Source organism: Aulonocara stuartgranti (assembly GCF_965226115.1).
Source record: "Aulonocara stuartgranti genome assembly, chromosome: 10".
NCBI lineage: Eukaryota > Metazoa > Chordata > Actinopteri > Cichliformes > Cichlidae > Aulonocara > Aulonocara stuartgranti.
Genome location: NC_138946.1, coordinates 20,838,971 through 20,856,470, shown reverse-complemented (window position 1 = coordinate 20,856,470; position 17,500 = coordinate 20,838,971). Strand labels below are relative to the sequence as shown.

At 41.0% G+C, this 17,500-nt stretch overlaps 1 protein-coding gene across 1 annotated transcript in view; it reads left to right on the top strand.

Moving 5' to 3' along the window:
• Nucleotides 1-4,511: 4,511 nt before the first annotated feature.
• zbtb20 (zinc finger and BTB domain containing 20) overlaps nucleotides 4,512-17,500 on the top strand; it is a 33,790-nt gene continuing 20,801 nt past the window's right edge. The window contains exon 1 of the mRNA XM_082550151.1: nucleotides 4,512-4,779. The gene's annotated coding sequence lies outside the window, so the exon portion shown is untranslated. The remainder of the gene's footprint in view (nucleotides 4,780-17,500) is intronic.

The following is a 17,500-nucleotide window of genomic DNA, read 5'->3' as shown; positions in this document are numbered from 1 at the left end:
AAAGCCGGTGGATTTAAGAATGTAGACATGGTCAAGAGGATCCGCTCAAGTGCAAATCAATCATTGGGATAGGGTGGAACGTCTATTTAAGTGACTTTGAACATGGCATAGTTGTTGCTGCCACTTGGGCTGGTTTGATTATTTCACAAATTGCAGAGCTATTATGATTTTCACACACAACCAACTCAAGGAGGGGCCCAAAAAAGAAAGTGCTAAGTGCTAAATGGCAGAGAAGAATGGCCAGACTGGTTGAAGGTGATTGAGAAACAACAACTTAAATAACCAGTTATTACAACCGAGGTTAAGAATACCTCTGAATGCACAACAAGACTTTTTCAAACATGAACTCCGGAAAATTCATGAAAAACCATTAAGAACATGACGGTGGCATGATGCAAGATGACTGCTAGCTGTGAAAATTCTGTCAATTGTCGCAGTTAGATATCACTCAGACTTTGAACTGAAGTCGGGAACAGGGAAGTTAAAGATAGTTTAATTCGAATTTGATTGTGCCGTTTATTTGCATTTTGGTGTTGGGTAGGGTAATGCCCAGGAAAAGCTCAAAGCTGCAGTGTGTGTGAAGCAGATGAGCTAGCAGCAGAAGACAACGCCTATATTTGCTACTCCTTTCACCACAGGCCACATGAAGAATGGACCAATGTTATCTTGTGCGATGTCTCTCGCTTTCTGCACCGACATTTATATGGCAGGGTCAAAATCTGGCGCAAGCAACAAGAAAGAGTGGATCCATCTTCGCTAATATGTCATGTTAAAAAGCCTTAACAGCTCAGACTTGTTTTTGAACATGACAATAACTTTACTGTTCTATACCGGTTCTATAAGCGGTAGAGCAGGAAGTTTTCATGACTGAGGTGCTACCAGCAAAAATGCCACAACATGATAATATCACCTCAGTATAGACCGAAACATTCTGAGGAATGTTTACCACACCCTTTTGAATCTATGCCACAGAGCATTGAGGCACAGCAATTCTGAGGACACAAGGAGTGTGAGTGGTGAATGACGAAGGGCCATGCTGAAAATTTTTCATAAATGTTGGTGCCACTTAAGTGCTTTGTTAGCGTTAGCATTTTGAAATATCTACGGCTAACTAAAACTGAATTTTACCAAAGTGGTTTGTAGTGCTTGCAGATTGTTCAGTTTACAGTTGACGTAAACAAAGTAATGAGAAAGATTGCTGAGATGATGAGCCATTAACCTGTTTCTACTAAGACGGGTTTAAATGGGATGGATTGGGAAGGTAATAACATTTTTAATTGGACCACAACTAATTCAAAATCAGTTTGCACATTGTAAGTTGAGATACAAGCCATAATGAGTTGTCTAGACTGTCTGTAAAATGAATAGCCCGTGGTCCATTCATTTAGTGGAATGTATTAATGGGAGAGCAAAAGATGCAAGGACAAGACTTGTGAGTGGACTTGCACAGTAACGTTTCTTAAAGCACACAAAGAAGCGTGGGAAATACTGATGTGTTTCTATGTGTTTCTAGAGCGATAATAGCCTACCATGCCATATTTCTAGTTGCACATCCTGAGTCCAAACTTGTAGGATCAGTTGTCGGTTAACTGATTACCAAAAGCTGGTTTGTTGAAGCTCGCAGTGGCATCATTGTCTGACTACACGGCTGTATGTAAGGCCAAGCAGGCTCTCAGAGGTCATGTGCAAATGAAGTGAAAGCTAAGGCTTAACTTGTATTTGAATATGGGGAGAAGCACAAGAGACAAATAAATTAATTAATGAATAACCAAATAATTTTCAAGTCGCAGAGCTGCTGTGTGAGGTTTGCCCTGACCTGCCATTGTGAGATTATACACATGTATACTCCTATTTTACCTCCAGATATGGATTTTACTTGCAAGAATTCAGAAGGATCCCAAAAATCTAATAGAGAAGTGATTTGTAGTACAATATTTTATTTTTATTTTACATTTATTTTATTAATTCCAGACTTTTGTAAAAAAAAATAAATAAATAAAAAATCTGTGGATTTTCTCTGGAAATTGATGAGGACTCATTAGAAATGAACAAAGGTATTTAGGGGCTCAGCAGATGTATTTATCTTATTTAGTTGTAAAAATTGGTCAAATTTCTTAAATATTGCTATTAACAAGGCTAAGTTAAGAGGTTTGGGAATAAAAAAAAAAAACAGTTCCAGGCTATTCATAATCCTCAGGGAAGCTCTAACAAACCAAATAGTTTTATTTATTTATTTATTGCATTTTCATGTATTTATATATTTATTTATTTTTTTAAAAGATTTTCACTATTGTAATATAGATATATAATATATATAAATTTGCTATTTTCTTGTCATGAGGTATTCATTTAATATCAGCCATATTTTCAATCATTTTTTTCACACCGTCCTTGATTTCTTTTTAAATTCACTTTTAAATAGCATAGCTTAATTTGTTAATAAACCGGCACAATAAGGGAAAATAGGCATGCAATTGTACTGCAATTTAAATTTCATTTTTAGATGCATTGCACAAAATTTTAAGTTAAAAGCATGTGTTTTAGCAAGCTTTACAAAATAACTGCTTTGCCCTCAGTCCCTTCACTTAATGCCTGATACTGTATTAATAGCACAAATAGGCAGATAACTACAAATAAACTAAGCACGTTTCTCATTAAATTTCTAATGGTGTCAACAACCCGTTGCCATAAAGGCAAGTCCGGTAAAATATGCAAAGCACTTAAGAGCTACCACAGAAACACAATGTTCTCGATGGTGAATCCTCCCTGCACGTGGTGCCGGCTGAGCCATCGTGTTAATAACGCGAAGTATCCTAAATACTGTTCCGGGAAAGGCGTTCACCGCACTGATGTGCAATTTTTTTCTGTTTGTGATCTAAGATTGTGATCATTCTGATTTTGAACGAGTATTAAAGGCATTTTTTGGTTTTCGTGATTCGTTGTCGGATTGCAACCGATCGCATTAAGGCCGGTAGTGGTGTTCCTACACTGTTCCTGGTTAATGTAGGTCAAAGCAGTGACGGAAGGGTGTCCTCCGTTGAACCCGCGGTATTAATCCACATCGCAGTCCTGCAGATGGCGCGCACAGTCAACTGAGAGTGCCCTGGGTGCTCACCGCGGTGCTCGCACAACAATATCCGTAAGGAGCCTACCCAGCTTCCGAGATGGCGATTGTCTGAAGCAGCACCTCTGTCTCTCCTGTACAGCTGGAGGGTTTTGCACGCAAAGTTCAAGAGTACAGCTTTGCTTAAAGAGAGTTTTTATTTATTTATTTATTCGTTTGAACATCCCTCTTTCACCCAGCAGCTCAGCTCGGGACGCAGGACGGTTTGTCACATGGGGCTAACCTTAGTTGACCTCTTTGTCAAGTAAAAAGCTTGTCTTTCAAGAAGCAGGGAAGCTTACACTGAACACTCCGTCCACTGCACACCCTAATCACACACATACATATTTTATTTAAAGTATCTGTTATACACTACCTTCTACGTGGTTCATTATTCCGATGTGAACTACAGACAAGAGTGTGCGCACACACGCACACCTGTCACTGTCTAGACAGGGAGGGGGGCATTAAGGCGGTGGGTGCGGGGGGGGAGATCCCACATGACCCATTACTTCTTTTTTTTCTAAGGCAGCCAGAATATATCTCAAGGCACTGGATAATGACAAAAAAATCAACAACAACAAAAGGGGAAAAGCAGCGGCTCAACCAAATCTGATTGGCCGGCTGAACCGACACCGTTTTTTCCCCCTGCTCGCAAACCCGAGGTCAGCTCGGGACGTTAAAAAATAAATAAATGAGAAAATAGAAATGCGTAGAAAGTAGAAGACACGGCAGACAATCTAGCTTGTTGGCGCTGGAAGTGAGCGACGGCGCCGGCGTCCAATGGGAGGCGTCGGCGCAGCTGGCTCGCGGTACAGACAGAGGCGGCGTCCAATCAGAAGTTCAGACGCGTGATGGACGTGTAACCGACAATTCCCCCTGTCCTTCTTCATCCCAAAGTGGGGGATTGATTTCGGAGTTCATTCACATTTGCGAGCGCAGAGATTTTAAAACTGTTGGCGCTGAAAGCCACGTAATAAAAATGAGTGAATTACATTTTTTAAAAAAAGAAGAAGAAGTGGGGGGATTTATGGGTTCAGGAAGAGATTCGCCTGCTTTTTATCGTCACTGCGAGCCTGTTTAACCCTCATCCTTTTACAGGCACCGCTCACTTTCACAGCCCGACTTCCACTTATATAAACTGCCGTGCTGCTGCTTAGGCAGTGGCAAATGAGTAGGTTGAGCGCTATTAGCCCGCTACAACTACTATTACTACAACTCCTACCACTTCCAGAGAGCCATAATGGAGCCGGTTTGACCGTCCCACCGCGCTCCCTGCGATTGGGGCGCAATAATGTTGACGGATTTCTGATCCAACCCAAGACAGTGCACTGTTCTTCCAATAGCAGCTTTAAGTGAAAAGGCGTGCCTGCCCGTTCACTCCCCCCCCCCTCCCTCCTCCTCCTCCACCACCACCCCTCAAAGTACTCGATGTATAGTTAAAAAATGGGAGGGCACACTTGAACCGAGCTGCTCTATGAAGGTAGGCTGCAGCGTGTGTTTATTGATGAGATGAAAAGAAGATGGAAGTGAGAAATGAAACAAAGTAAGGGAACATATTAAAAGAAGAAGGAAAAAAAAGACATCAACTCAGCGCGCTTCGTCAGGGGGGGGAACGCCGTGGAAACGCTGTCGCCACTTTTTTTTTCTTCTTGTGAACGAGCTTCGAAGTGCAGGTAAGAAATTGAGAGAAAAGTAGGAAAAGGGATGGGTCTTTACAACATCTCTGCCGCTATTATTAGAGAGAGAGGGAGCGGGAGAGAGAGAGAAGGGGGGGAATACAAGGAATGTCCTCTATCGGGGATTAAAACATGCTCGCTGACTTTCGGGTGAAATGCATGAAAATGCCACTCACTTCCCATGTAGTTGTGGCTGGCTTTACCAGCCCCCCCAGAAATCTCCGCAAACATTGGAAACTTCATTCTTTGGAGGGTCACGAACGTTCAATAAACGTGATGCCAGCGTCCGAAATGTAGCCTAATGAAACGAGCCCCTTGCGTTAGATTAGAGGAGGAAGGGGTGGTGGTAGGGTAGGTAGGTAGGTAGGGGTGAGGGTATTCAGTTTTGGCTGCCAGGGGGTTTTGTTGTCCATCTATATTCGACTACCAAAAAACGCGCTGCCCTGGCGTGACGCAAGTTTGCCATCTGTCATTATTCTGACTGTGCCCCCTTTACTTTTAGATTTACCCGTGAGCCGGACAGTGGAGAGGTGGTGGTGGTTGTGGTGGTGGTGGGGGGGGACACTTGAGAACAATACTACTCCGGTCAAAGTGTGTTCACAGGTCTGTTTCTCTCAATCAGCGAAAGCCTGAGCGATGCTCGCGGGCTGCCTGCTCACATTTTACACACTGTGAGCCCGGAACAACTGTGGCAGGCGACGTGCGCATTTGGCTTTTAGGTCAGTTATTTGAGTCAGAGGAAACACGTTTCCTTATTGCATTTTTTTCCTTCTTCTTCTCCTTCCTACCGCTCTTATATACTCTCACTAGAAAACTGTCTTAAATGAATTTCAGTTTGTTAAACTTACCGGGAGAGGTGGTTGGTTTTTTTTGGGGTTTTTTTTTTTTGGTTTTTTTGTGCACGCGTGAAATCTATCCTTGGAGCGAAGCGGCTCACACTGAGACAGATGTCTAGCCTACATTTTTTTGTGAATTAATATCATTACGCCGTTGCATTTATGAGATGGGGTTACGTTCAGATGTGCTCAGCAGGCGAGGGGAGGCTGGCTAATATTGTGTCTGTAGGTAAAGCAATACTGCAGGTCCAGTTTCTGGGATAAATAAGAACTGGATCTGGTGGGACTCTTTTGGTCTGGATTTTGGTGCCATGTTTCTCCCAAAAATAAAAGCTCACTTTAAACTGTCGCAATCGCTCCCTCCCCCCACGTTTTAAATTCATACCCTACAGTAGATTAAAAAAAATGTTTACCATGTGAGGCTGGCCTAGATACGAAGCCATGCTCTGGTGTAATTAAAGTTGCAAGAGAGGCTCTCTGTGTTCCTTTTGAGACATTTTGTTGCAAAATATTAATGGGCAACTCGTGATTCCTTCGCTCTTCCTTGTTACATGGCAGCACAGCGGCGCTTCGCCTCTTGATTAAAGTCAAAATATGTGTATTGTTTGCGCAATTAAAAAAAATTAAATATATATATATATATATAGATGCGTGCATATGTGTGTATATAGATTAATATACGCGGATGAATTTACTGAAAGGGCCACAGAGAGTTCATCCCGAGCAACATGTCAGTCTTGCTCTCTCCGTGCTCGATCGCGAGCGTGCACGCGCGCGCGTGTGACTGAGAGATGGACAGGGGCAGAGAGCGTGCGTGTATGCGTGTGTGTGCGTGCATGCGTGTGTGTGTGTGGCAAACAGATGTTGTCCCAAAGCGCTCGGCTTTGTCAGATAAAGAGAGTAATACGGCGTGTCCTTGTGTCTAACGCGAGCGCCGCTGATAGGTTTCTATAATACAGCACGTTCCGTGTCTGATTAATAGCCACACACCCGGCTGGAGCCCGGGAGTTGTTCCCAGGTATAAAGCTTTGCGTCAACGCATTAGTCATGTCACAGGTTGGTGTTGGTTTGGTCAGTGAATAGCCCCAAACAAGAGACCGGTCCCGGGTTTGACAGGCACGAGAGAAACGCCGCGTCCACGTCCTTAAAGCGCAGACTCGATCTGTGGATGTGCACCTGTGTGTGTGTGTCAGAGCGTGTGTAGGTTTTTTTCTTTCTTTCTCTCTTCCTTTTTTTTTTTTTTTTTTTTACGATTCTGCGTTTGCCTCTGTTTTTTTTTTTTTTTTTTTTTTCCACTTTTGTTGTGATCACTTCCTCCTGCCCGCCTTCATTCAGAATATGCCTCCACAACGTAAACGACTTGCTTGTCTATAGGCTCGGTTACGTAATTGGTGGCAGCACTGGATCGTTTGTTTTTCTGAATGGACACATTTGGAAAACACGGAGCTGAGCGTGCAGCATGTTTGTAGGAGAAATGCAACATTTCCTTCACCCCCTCCACACACCCACCCACCCCACCCTCCTCCCCTCTCCTTGATGTGAGACTTCAGCCAGGCATAATTGCAATTCTGTCCCATGAATTAGAGCACGCTGATTTGACAGGTTGCATGTGGGTGAGGAAATAATGAGAAAGTAAAAATTATATTGTCACAATGTGTACACTGAATTGAACGCCCTTCATCTGAAAAGAAACTCAAAAATTATAGTAACCCCCCCCCAAAATAAAAAGGCGTAGCACCTGCATTTGTGGACATTTTATTGTTTTGATGAATTGGAGGGTACTTGTCTTGGCTGTAAGTGAGCTCTCGCCATGGCTTGATGTCAAAAACTCTTGTTTTATCACCACAGAGGTGTACAGGAGCTGCTGAGCGAGGGTAAGCCATTATGTGCTTTGGGAGTGTTTGTAGTCCGTGGATCAGGTGCCCGGTTTCATCTCAGTTAAGTCAGGAACGGGTATTTACATGTATAAATTCCACACACATTAATATTCACAGGGTTTGAGCCATCGCCATTTGCCCACTTTCTGTGTCACGGCTCAAACCCACCCATGACTAATGAATATTTAAGAGTACGTCTGCACATCAAGGAAAGTGGTTATTGTGTGAGGAAACCCAGCAGATAAACTGTACACCTATACTCACATGGAAGAAAGAGGCTGTGTGTGAGTGTGTGTGTGTGGAAGGGGTGGGGGGTGATCAGTTAATCCACATGCGGCAATCAATCCCAATTTTCTTTTGGCTTCAGCATCCTTCACTCGTCCGCTGTAGCTTGTCACCGTCTCTTCACATTTGCCAGTTTATTATTATTGACCAGAAAACTGGCGCAATGTGTGCCCAGCATTCAGTTTTGAAGTGTTTTTGACTGATTTAGTCACGCTTTCACACATTTTCTCCCACCTGATTATTTGGGTTTACTCAAGTGAAAATGTGTAAGGGTACCATGCTGTACTAATGTAATAAGTGCTTCTTTGTAAGACACATATAACCAGGAAAAAAAAAAACAATCATCTTGTACTGTACATGGACGCAGATGGTAGGTCAGATTTCCAAAAAATAAAAAATAAAAAAATAAATAAGTGAAATAAGGCACTGATGCCCAAAAAGACAAGATAGAGACATCTTTCTGAAGCCTCCGCAGTGCTTCATTGGTTGTTGGTATTCCCACGCCATTCAGCTATCTTCACCAGGCTGTTACCAGGTAAGCGTGGTGGTCCCGAACTTACATGATTATATTTATAAATATTTGAAAGGATCATATTGTTGCAGTGCAGTTGCCCTGAAATGTTTTTTTTGGCCTTGGGAGCTACACTATGTAGTGAAACGGACTGGAGAGGTGTGGGAGGGCGTGTAGCGCTGGTCATGAGAGGAATTCACCTCGCTCGTTCTGCCATGTGTACTCTGTATTTATAATTTTATTTTGGAAAGTCTACATTTGGCTGAAAATTCTGGCATGTGCTGGCAATACAACGGCAAAGAAACGAACCAAATAAAATTCCTCCTCGCGGTAATGGCGAGCCTTTACAGATGAAGTAAAATCAATAACTAAAATTTCAAGTCAGGTCTTTACCATCGTATGACAGCAGACTTGCACTTGAGTCCATTGTGGCACTTTGTCTGGCTCAGTTGAACATATTTGGCAGCCATTTTGGGAATGCAGCAGAGATCCATCGATATAACAAGCCACTTTGTGGATTGCATCCAGAATGTCACAGTGCTTGTTAACTGCTTGGCCTTTTTGTCTCAGGCAGAGTTTATCTTTTCCCAGCTTTTTATTTTTTTTCCCCCTCCCTGTATGATACTCGTTAGATGAATATTCCCCCCTTTGGAGTAAGGCTCATCTTTGATGTGATTGCCAACAGAGACTGTTTTCAGGTGCACATCTTAAAGTTAATAAGTCTTGTAATTAACTACAGAGTAGCCTTTAAGCCTTTAATAGACTTTAAGCTTCAGGATTTGGTTTTGTTTAAGAAGAATGAATAAAGTTTCTCACCTTCTGTTTATTGGTAAGACTCCTGTTTTACAGCATTTGCAGCTGTAACGCAACATTTGAGTCCCTAGCTGCCATGGTAACCCCCCAAAAAACTCAGGTGCCTCTAAAGTATCAGTGATTAAATTATTTTCCATTTCTATTTTCCTTGTATCCCTTGATCCTAGTAAAATATAATGATAGTTCTTCCTTGCTGGATCGTTGGATTACGCTTTGCAAACTAGAAATTGTTGGCAGGCTAGCTACCTCCTGGCTAACTGGCTTGGATCCTTCTACCCACAAATCACCCTTTCCACACATTACATGCTTCTCTTTATATTACATTATTTTTATCCCTGAATATACAAATCAATCACAAAACCTATTGACAATCTGCACAGGTTGCCTTTGTCAGTAAGGAATGAATTTCCCCGTTAGCTGCATAATGCAACACAAAACCACTGTTACAGTGTGTTATGGGGATTTCCTTCCAGCAATAAAGCAAGGACTGAACACAAAATCACTTGTTTAAAGGGAGGAAAATTGTGTTTTGTTATTGAAGATGTGGAGAAGAAAGCATAAAAAATATTTTGGAATCAACTGAGAGGCTTTTATTTATTTTTTAAAAAGAAACCCAATCAGGGTATATTATCCATAAATAATATTTCAGGAATATTTACAGCTCCAGACTTTTTCTTCTCCTTCTTTTAAAATTCATTGAGTTGTTTTTTTGTCTTGTTTTTTTTAATATGTGCCCTTTTAGATCAGAACTTTTATTAAACCTTAGCTGAACCTGGTGTGACTATAAGATCGTGCAGCATAAAAACTTTATGACGCGTTTTTCAGTTTTCAAAGGACTTTTGTTTTGGAATCTTCCCTCCCTGCAAGTATCACAGGAATGCGTAATGAAAGCACAAATTGAGCCTGAATAAGTATTTGCCAGTGTTACAGCCGGTCGTCAGTAAGCTTTTGTTCGGCTATAAAACTTTATAAAGTCTCATGAAACCCGCTTACTATCCTTACTTCCTGCATAGCTTCATAGTATATGGTTTTAGATTTGAATGTTTACTTTCTCCAAAATAAAGCAAAATCTAAAAGGAGCGTCCCACAGGGGAGAAACTCATCACACACTTGCCGTCGGATAAGAAGGTTTTATTTTAATGTTTACACATGAGCTTGGTACAGGACCAGAATTAATATTAGCCTGCTCACACGATAAGAAATATGTTTATTAGTCTTAAGATTTTTTTTTTTTTAATTTTGTCATTTAAAGTGCAATGCCAGCTGCTTTGTTTTCGCAGTTGCGGTCTCCTTGTGTCACATGTATACAGTATATACATTACAAACACGGTGGGTATGATCATGTGTTTCCATTACACTCTCTTGGTTCATGCAGTTGTTATCAAAGCTTTTATATTTGTGCTGCAGGAGCCAAATCTCATGTAAGAACTTGATCAGAAGTTATTTCACAACAATTTCACAACGGAAGAGTTTCTTTTTTTTTCTTCCTTTATTGAAGATGTTTAAACTTCTTTAGAACTCATTTTAATAACGTGTCTTAGAAACATTTATTTTGTCGGTCGCATGGAAGGAGCATTTAAACCTAATTAATGTTCTTTCTCTTTAAACACACAAGCAGGCCTAGGTATTCAACTGATGTGAAAAATGTATCCTGGATTCTAATAGCAAAGTTGTATGTTTGCCAAGGTGCATGTGTGTCCTCAGTTCACCCTGCTACCCATATGGTTTTCTACAAGTCATGGTGAGCTCACTGCCTAGCTGAAGGGGAGAGTATCTAAAGAGAGTATGAGAAAACTGCAAAGAGCAGTAGTGTCCTTTGTAAGTTTTTCAGCTTTTCACAATAAATATAAGCGCTGTAAGTTCCCGGCTTCATTCTTGGCATCGAGGAGACTTTTTAAGCCTCATTCCACTAAACTGTACTCACACCAGCCAAAATGTTAAGATTGTGCACACTCTCGCTCGAGGTACATTGGTATGCACTGTGCTTTGGGTAAACTAAGGGGGAATTATTTTATTTACACAATAGTATTTGTGTTGTGGTTTTATCAAATATTACGTTTGCTGAAACCTTAGAGTATTTTCACATAATCTAAAACTGTATTTTCTTTCTTTTTTTATTGAGTAAGTCATTAGTTGGTTTTTTTTTTTCTCGTCTTTTCTTTTTTTAAATACAGCCTTAGGAAATCACTGTTAGGTATTTTTCTTATTGAAAGAAAATCTTTAACAAGGGAATTTTTCTCTTGCATTTTCATCTTGAAAAGGCATATCTGTTCTTATACCATCCATGTTATTTATTGCCCTGAATTGTAACTATATCAAGACACGTTTAGGTTTGAAGAGTCTGAAAATAATAGTTAATTTGTCTAACAGCTTCTTGTTTTAATGAATAGTAAAGTATAGATTGTCTTTTTTTATTATTATTATTAGGACTGTTGGTTTAGGTGACAAAGAAAATGCATGCCTATCCTGTTCAATGACAACCAGATGGCAAGGCAAATGTTCAGTTTTATCCGAGTTGCCAGGTTTGTTGACAATAAGTTTGACATTTATCAAGTGACCCAGTGGGATCGTTCTAGTGACGTTCGTAACACCTGCATTACTTTTTTATTGTAGATGCAGTCCATGTGTCTCCATGAGATAGTTGGGCGGCTTGAAATCCAATGCAATGGTTGCTGGTTGTGGCAGCAGTGGGACGCTGCACGTGAAAACGTCCATACATGACCTTGTGGCAGCTGCTATGTAAACTCACTTTAAGCTCTTTTTAAAAAATTTTTTCTGTGAACAGATTAAACAACATGAATCCAATTTAGAGTCTTTCACTAGAGTGAGCTGTGCTGCTGGCTAGTGTCTAAACAATCATTCATTCATTCACAAAGCATGTTTCTTATTCCCACTTCTCTTTAGGCTCAGTTCCAACATGCATTTATAGGAAGGAAGGTCACACAAATAGACAAAGACACACATAGCTATTGTACGTACCCTGTTAACTTCACCTAACACAGTCACATGACCAGGAATAAAGGCATATGCATTCCTGAGCCTCTCCATCAAACCGTGGCACCACAAATGACTTAGAAGTGGCACATTTGTTTCATGACCTGCCGAAAATACTCACAGGCCTGTGGCACGATCTTTATAGTAATATTACCAGAAACAGCTGATCAGCTTAGGTTACACTCTGGGGCTTATGAGCTATAGATTGTTAGCATCAACGATAATAATTCTGCTGCATTCAAAAGACCACACTGACCAACAATTCATGAGCATTAGCAAGGCCAAAGGGCCAGAGGATTATCATAAACGGAGCTGATATTATCGGCGCTTTGTGCTGAGGTGACCCTGTGGTCTCTCTGCTTTTTTTTTTTTTGCATTAAAACAGATCAGAGAGGACAACCTGGGCTACACTAAAATGCACAAGGAACAATAGGAAGTGTAGCAATGGTGAACACGCAAATATCTTGTTGTGTTGACGGTGACACATTGCACAGCAACAAACAACGCAAGCCATGTAAGGTAATGGAAATTCGTTACAAAGCAAGTGCGGTTTGCTCTGTAATTACAAATTACAGCATTGTACAGCTCCACCAGTTGTTGTCTTTGGAAAACATAAGGAAGTCCAGTAAGAAACGCAACATTGTCAGCATCACTTAAACGCCTTTTAAATCAATTTCCCTACTTTAAATATGATCGATCTTGGAGAAGACTTCACTGCTAATGGCATTTTTTTGTTTTTTTGGGCACCAACAAAGCAAACAGGAAATGGAAAGACCATAAATTAATGAGCGTGTTAACAGCTAACACATCGGGTGGTAAAAATCTATTTTAAAAAAACAGCCAAACAGCTACCATCAGCTCATCTGACATCATTTTAAAAACATATAGTCATCCTCACAGTCACACAAGGACACAAGAAGTTGTTATGTATATGCAACCTCTGATATGCTATAGAACTTGTATAACCACACTAACTGGTGTTGCTTACATAGTTTTTCCTGATGTAATTGCTAGGAAAACAACAAGCACAAACAACAGACTTTCCAGGCAATGCATAGACCCATTTTGAGATTAGACTGTCCAAAGGTTTGACACTAAATTGGACTGTGTTAGTAGAAGCCTTACATGTGATTCCCATGAAGCTCATAAGCTTTGTTTTGTCACATGTCCAAGTTTGCATATTTTTCTTTAAACTTCTCCATTTACTCCTTTGTTTCCTCCAAAAGGTGTATTTACTGAGTAAGAGGGTGTGGCTTACAGTGTTGGCAGTAGTTTCTTAAAATGTACTCATCATAAATGCCCGACGAGAGCTGATTTCCTCTTTACATGAATGATCTTATTGTCCTTATGCGAGCGCCGTTTCCACGAGGGACCGATGACTTATCTGTACTTTGAGTGTGCTGCTGTGAAATTTCAGTCAGCTCAAATGTCTAAATAACATCTAGAGATTAACACAAGGCCGAAAGAGTGGAAATCTTTAGTTTTTGGCCTTTCCCTGAGCGCTTGTGAAATCCTGTAGTTGGCTTGCTTAACAAGTTAATCTCGCAACACGCTATTGTATGGATGAAATTTCATAATGTGGTTAGATTGCCACCCCTTGATGGATTACCAGAAAACCTTACCTATGTGCCAATTTTTGTTTAAGTCATTAGCTCTAAATCACATTGCTCAGCCTGCAGACCAGTGGATCAGACCAGCGCTTGGTCAAAGCGTGTTTAGGGCACGGTTGTGGTCGGCAGTGTTTCAGTGCGTCAGCATTGCACTTTTAGATGGGTCATATGTCAAATGATCTGATGAGACATATATAATCATCTGTATTTACTACACAACAGCTTGCCAAACTAAAAATAAACTAAACACTGCTAACATCCATATGGCTTCAAATAAGGACAGCATGCTTCCATTAAGTCTTCTGGATTTACCATCTTATTCACATAATGAGAAAAATCTGTGTTTGAAGACATCATATTGAAGATATCACCAGTTCACCTGAATAATGAGTCAGTTTTATTTCATCCCAATGCCATTTGTATTTTTGTTACCGTAGCTACAGGCTGAAGAAATATGTTGCATCATGAAACTATTTTTTCTTTTGCAATGACCATTTTTCTCTTTTTTCTCCTGCTAGCATGTTAGCAGTTTTGTACCATGTCTTTTTTAAACGGCAAACATTGTGCTTGTGCTTGCCAGAGAGAGAGGGTAGGCTGCTGACCCTTGAAGCAAAAGCAGCTAGCGGAGCAGCTGACCTGCTTAAAGCACCCTTGTGCATTTGTGAAAGTTCAGCTCTGTGCTGGACCATCACCGCGCTGGCTCGTGCACCCTTGTGCAGCTGCTGTGAAACCTCATGGTACACAACTTCTGAAGTTGCTGACTATTCCACGCACGCACGGTCGAGTAGTGATTTAAAGTCACTGCTAGCAGTTAAATCATTAGTCAGGTTAACTTAAAGGTTTAAATTTTACAGAGCAAAGTGCCATTGTGGAGGCACTAACCATGACTGATGAAAGAAGGCTTTACTGTTTAACCACAGCACGTATGTGTGCTGTCTTTGAGAGGCAGGACACCTTGAAAGCGCTGCATGTGAAACCCGGCTTTACATAAAACTTATGCGAGCATCTTTTTTTCTGTTTTTCTAGCTCTAAATACAGATGAGACTGTGGTTTCATTTTGTTTGGCCTCGCTATAGTGACAAACATAGTGTACTCTTAACCCTAAACACATTCAGAGCCTGTTTTGTTCGTTATTGTGTTAGAGCTGCGCGCTTCTTCACAAAGGTCCCGCACAGTCCCCTCGAAATTCAGCACAAACGCCTGTTTTTTCCCCCTTGTTTACATCTCAAGGATAGAAAGTCAGGAGATGCTTTATTTTCTTTGAAGATACAAAACTGTTCCTCATAACTACACAGTCCAATTTTTGAGAATAGAAATATGAATAGAGGCATACACACTGATATTTCTTGATGAGCTGAATGTATTAACTGCTCTTTATCATGATACACTAGTAATAGACAGAGAGGTCCTATATGAGCAGCTGTGTAGGTTCGTGAAGATCTCTTAATGGCCTGTGAGGTCCTTTTTTGGAGAGGCAAAATGTCCTTGACGTGTGTAGTAGCTGTAGAGAGGCAGTTGCATTGGACACTTGTGCCTAAATGATAACTCTTGAATTTAGCATTATCTGCTTCGGGGGTTAGAGGTGTTTTGGAGACTATCATATGAGTAGTCAGATGGTTCTTTATGGTCAAATGCTCATTAACAAAAGCAGAGCCATTTGCCAATTCTGAGATTTTTTTTCTTTTCTGTTCCATCACCAAAGTGACTGCCGTCTTTAATTTTAATGGCCGTAAGCCAGCAGTGGCTGTTTGTCCCCCTCCCACCTCCCCCACTCCCCACCCCATCCTCTTCATAAAATACAGTATGAACAAAAAAAATACTGATAGCACTAATTCACAAGTGTTTGTGTGGACTTTGTGTGAAAAAAAAGTATATTAGAAGTAGATTATCCTCCCATCTGTAAGTGTACAATGGATCTGCTATGGATAACGGGTGGCGGTGGGTGTGTTTTTGACAGAAAGTGACGAAGTTGAACAAGCTGTCCTGTCAAAAAATACTTTAACTGTCCTCCACTTGAATTGCAGTGTTTATTGTTATTTATGTGCTAGAGGAATTTATTTGAAAGCCGCACATCCTGTCACATTGAGTGGCTTTCTGTTGGGCTGAATATGTTCACACATTAATATGCTGCGCTACTGGAGACATTTCAGTGGAACTAAAGATTCGCGGCGTGATTAAATTAAGGGGACCGTAAAGAGTTAACAGTGGCTGCAGTTAGCGTATGATGCACACAAATGCATGAACACAGTCATTGAAGCAATTTCAACTGAAGAGAGGCTATAACATTATAGTGGTGTAATTACTTTACAATGCTTTGACCAAGAAGGAAGGAATTTGAGAAAGGAAAAGTGTTGTAAATTTAGATATTTTCATGTTTTGAAACCGTTCCTGGTCTTGAGTTTAAAATCGAAAGTACCGTTTTGAAGGAGGGATCTCTGGTACGCCTCCGTTTTGAGGTGAAATGGCAGTTCAAAGTTCAAAAGGCGTTTCATGTTTCATAATAATAGTTGCGTATCGAGTCTATTTTAAACACGCTATAATTATCAATGATTTGCACTCGAAATCATTCAAACTATTTCACCGGTTCTGACATGTCGCGCCGTACAGTTTCAGTCCAGGGAGAAGTAGAAATTGGAAGGAAAAAAAAAAATGTTGTGTGAAAAATCTTGGCTCAACTTGTCAACAGTCTCCGTGTGCTTGTTGATGATTTTCAGTGACTGCAATAAAGCCAAATCAATTAAATCCTGAGACTGAGGATGTGGTTTTTCTGCAGCTTTTCTTGGAGTGTATGGGAGTTGGGCGCATTACTTACCTGTTAAGTGCTCAAAGGTAACGAGAGAAACGCAGCGCTCCAAATTGTTCCGATTTAATTAGCTGACACAGCTGTCGTTGGCCAGACTTTTTCATTTATTTCTTTTTTCAAAGCGTGCAGCGGCAAAATAGTACTGGCTAACGTTTGGTTTTTAAGTTTGAGGCGTTAACTGATGACACCGAGTTGCGTGTGCGCACCCATTTTGTCAAAGAAGTGAGCTGAACGCACTCTGTCTTTAACAAACGCGCCCCCTTCACTTACCTCACGAATATTGCTTCATTCCCCCCCACCCCAGTGTTCTGGCTACATATTTACATTGTGAACAGAATTACATTAGATCCCATATCCAAAACGTACTATTACAGCCTGATTTCTGGCAGTTTATATGCTAATGTGCTTGGATGATTGAAATTAATAATTACAACGTCGGACGGTGATTGTTAAGCAGCGGAGGTTTTAGACAGACTTACTGTTAATAAGGTGTAACACAAAAACACTCTCGATAAGTGCAGATCTGCATCACATCCATCAAGATGCCACGTGCGCGTGCATGGACATGAGCTTTTTCATCATGCCCCGCGGCCCTTTTGTCTCCACACTGAATCGTACCAAGGGCCTTGAATGTATGCTTGTAGTGTGTGTTGTAAGCAGTATTTGCATATTCAAGATGTACATTATTCAAATGGCTGATACTGCTCCTTTCATAACCATGCCTCTTATGTCTGTTCTCAACCCCATCCCCCATTCTCACCATTCTAACCCCCCTCACACCCACCCCAAAACCCTCACACCCCACCCCACCCCACCTTGATTAACTAATGTCCAATTCGGTGCAGCGTGTTCCACGAGCTCGCCTCCTCACGCAGTCAGCTGATTAACCTGGAGCCTGCCTGGTGAAGTTGCAACCCTCGTCTTCCCGTCTTAATTCCTCCTTTTTTTTCCCTTTTTTTTTTTTAATGCCCCCTTCTTCCTCCTCCTCC